This window comes from Alligator mississippiensis, chromosome 9, assembly GCF_030867095.1.
Source record: "Alligator mississippiensis isolate rAllMis1 chromosome 9, rAllMis1, whole genome shotgun sequence".
NCBI lineage: Eukaryota > Metazoa > Chordata > Crocodylia > Alligatoridae > Alligator > Alligator mississippiensis.
The window spans coordinates 14,083,663-14,087,757 of NC_081832.1; positions in this window are offsets into that span (position 1 = coordinate 14,083,663).

Consider the following 4,095-nt stretch of genomic DNA (forward strand, 5'->3'; position numbering starts at 1 on the left):
CGCGCCGCGCCCGGCTCCGCTCCCGGCTCCGCTCCGCTCCGCGCGGGGCTGCCGGCCGCGGCCGCGGGAGGCGGATCGGGGGAGGGCGCGGGGCGGGGGAGGCAGGTGAAGGCAAGAGGGAGCCGGAGGCTTTCCGGGAGCTTTTCTTTTGCAAATCAAACGGGCTGGCTTTGAAATATTGATGGCCCCAGATGTTGTCCTTTGTTGGAGCTTTGTACAACCTGCCCACCAACTTGTTGCAAGCGATTGTGCTGCGGTTTTTAATGGGAGGGCAGGTGTAAGTTTGCTGTTTTAGAAAGTCTGTTTCGGATTTTAGAAAGTCCGTCTTGCAAGGCTTGCCAGAGACACGGTGACGGAGCAGGCTAAACCCCGAGGGTGGAGTGTGCGGTGCCGCGAGACCCAGCCTCTTATAGGATCAGGCTGTGGTGGAAACACACGCGGCATACTTTTGGGTCAGGTCAGCAGAAGCTTTTATTCAAAAGAAACTACAGCTGTAGCGGGGATTCCAAAGTGACATGGATTTCCCAAGCGCTTGGAAGGGGTCCCCCCCCAAGAGCAAAATCAGGAGGCTTATATACTTTTTAACAGTCGCTTACAACTCACGTAATCATACAGTGAAATTAGCATGAAAAGCGGCTATAATATTACTTCATTATTTCTTTGTTGTAATCAGGATGGGAACTAATGGGGGAGGTGAGTTTAGTTCACAAACCTCCTTCTTGCACCTGGAAATCAGATTTGTACATACTTTTTGCTATCTTCAAGGCCGCGGTGAGCAAAGCAGTTGCAGAGGAGTTACAAAGAACAAACACTTCCTCTTATCTGTTCTACTGTACAGAGCCAGCAATTCTCCACAAAGCGGTTATGTCATCTTATAACTAAAATAATAAAAGTTTAAGACATATATTTTTTCTGATTCCACAAGGCTTTAAACAATAACGCCATAAGAAATAAAAGGAGCTTTAGTTTCTGTGCCGTGTCCACACATGGCTGCAACAACGGACTTCAGGTGGTAAAGTGGGAGCAGTGTATTGAAGAGGCAATGGGTCTAATGCTCAAAAATAGGGACAAGGGGGTTAGGATTCCTGCCACTAATGGCTCACTATGAGTGACCATGGGTAAGTCACTTGACCCCTCCATGCCTCACTTTACACATCTACAAGGTCCACATAGATTCATAGATTCATAGATGTTAGGGTCGGAAGGGACCTCAATAGATCATCAAGTCCGACCCCCTGCATAAGCAGGAAAGAGTGCTGGGTCTAGATGACCCCAGCTAGATACTCGTCTAACCTCCTCTTGAAGACCCCCAGGGTAGGGGAGAGCACCACCTCCCTTGGGAGCCCGTTCCAGACCTTGGCCACTCGAACTGTGAAGAAGTTCTTCCTAATGTCCAGTCTAAATCTGCTCTCTGCTAGCTTGTGGCCATTGTTTCTTGTAACCCCCGGGGGCGCCTTGGTGAATAAATCCTCACCAAATCCCTTCTGTGCCCCCATGATTAACTTAAAGGCAGCCACAAGGTCGCCTCTCAACCTTCTCTTGCGGAGGCTGAAAAGGTCCAGTTTCTCTAGTCTCTCCTCGTAGGGCTTGGTCTGCAGGCCCTTGACCATACCAGTTGCCCTTCGCTGGACCCTCTCCAGGTTATCCGCCTCCTTCTTGAAGTGTGGCGCCCAGAACTGCACGCAGTACTCCAACTGCAGTCTGACCAATGCCCTATAGAGGGGAAGTATCACCTCCCTGGACCTATTTGTCATGCATCTGCTGATGCACGATAAAGTGCCATTGGCTTTTCTGATGGCTTCGTCACACTGCCGGCTCATGTTCAACTTGGAGTCCACTAGGACTCCAAGATCCCTTTCCACCTCTGTGCCACCCAGCAGGTCATTCCCTAGGCTGTAGGTGTGCTGGACATTTTTCCTCCCTAGGTGCAGCACTTTGCATTTCTCCTTGTTGAACTGCATCCTGTTCAACAACTGCATCCTGTTGTTTTCTGCCCACTTGTCCAGGCTATCCAGGTCTGCCTGCAGCTGTTCCCTGCCCTCCGGCGTGTCCACTTCTCCCCATAGCTTTGTGTCATAGTAAGACTCATTGCTCAGCTGCAGTAATTAATCCATGTCCACAGTGTCCTGTGCATTTTAACCACAATAGCACCAATGGAAATATAACTCAGGAATTTCCTGACTCGCCCAGAAGTATCGTCAGCACCGCAGCACTCCTAGTCCCACCACACCGAGTTAAGAGGGCCACGATTCACACATTGCACTTCTGCTAAGTCACTTCTAGTCAGCCTGTCTCTTTTTGGACCTTCTGACCCTCCATGGTCATTGTTCAGCTAACAAAGGACGGAAGTAAGACAAGCTACTGGCCATTTCCAGCAAGAACAGAAACAAAGCTCAGCCTACTGAAACCATGATTCATTCAGCTGAAACTAGGTCCACAGATAAATGCTTAAAGCTTAGTTTTATACAGAATGGGAACAAACCAAACATCAGCTCTGAAAAACACCATGCCCTTCAGAAAATTCAGATTTGGCTGCAAACATACCATTAGACTTCTTGCTTCCCCAAATACACCCTAAGCTTTGTAAGAGTTAGCACCCAGAGCCAGAGCTTTGTGGCTTGGTTGTTACACTTAAATGAAATACTTTGCTCAGAATGGCTTTAGGACCTCTAGGATGACAGACTCTGAAACTGGAAAAGTGTCACATTCAAACAGACCATTTCCCCCTTGCCGCAACCCCATCTGAAAAGGAACAGGCTCCATGACCAGCCTGTACCAGAAGTGAGACTCTAGTTGGAAAATATAATGTGACTTGACCCCAGAAGGTTTTCCTGGAGAACGTATTGTAAAGTGGAAAGTGGAGGAGAGCAGCACTCTCTGGTTCAGGGGTCTCCAGCTCCTGCCTAGTTGTGTCAAAATTTATGCAACCCACTGCAGTCTCGTAAAAGAAAAGGGTCAGAAATCAAGGCAGATCTTGACTTGAAGCGGGCTTCAAGTCAAGCGCTTTGCCCACCCTCTAAGTGCTAGCTCCTATTCCCTGCGACACTGAGATCCTCATTCACTGCTTGGCTTCCTCCTCACCTTTCTACTTCTTGTTTGCAAAAAAAAAAGAAGCTGCAGATGTATTTCAGCAGAAAACAGAAAAGGCTGGGATAAAAAAAAATGCTTGATCCAAGTCCCAGGAAGGTCAATAGAGAGATTCCTATTGCTTTAGCACAGCTTGGACTGTCAAAGGCCAATGTACGACAGCAGAAAGCAGAAAATAAGAAAGTGTGTGTGTGTGTGTGTGTGTGTGTGTGTGTGTGTGTGTGTGTGTGTGTGTGTGTGTGTGTGTGTGTGAGAAAAAGAGAGAGGGTTGGAGGGGAAAGTGAGTTGAGAGTGTGGGCAAGAGCGATTCATTTTCTCTCCATACAAGACTAAAATATAAATCATTCCAAGACTTGGTCTCAGCTGTTCCTGTGCCTAGTACTTCATGGCAAAGCATAGCAGACCCAGTCCAAATAGATGTGTGCTTGCTGCAGCCTCTGCTTTATAACAAGGCAGCTGGAATAGTTCATTTGGCCGAGAGAGAGAGAGAGAGAGAGATTCAGGAGCAGAAGAGCCCACAGGGCTGTTCTTGGCAATGGTAGTGGTGCCTGCCAAGATGAGGGGAAAGAAGAGGCTGCTCACTGGGACAAGCAGACAGCTTTATCTGCTTGTTCAACATGCAGCTGTCTACTGCCAGCCACTCGGGGTTTCCTTTCCTTCTTGTTCATTTTTCCTGCCTTAATTAAGCAAGTTGCACTGTGTTGGAGCTGCCAGTGACCCAGTTCCCAGAGGTTTTCCCTCTCCGGCTCCCTTTGTTCAGCTTGTGAGCAGGAGGATGCTGGCAGATGCAATGCTCCTTATAAGTGATGGACAAAGAAACGTTTATTCTCACTTTCACTTCTGGATAATGCTTGCAATTATTAATCACTCTTACAGGCCGGAACCAGTGGCATTTGTATTACAAGAAATGCATCAATTCGTATCCTGTGTAGCCCCAATCCCTTTTTGTAACTCTGGGTACCTACAAAAGTCTTGACAGCAGCTGGCAAGGAGTATGAAGTTCATGCT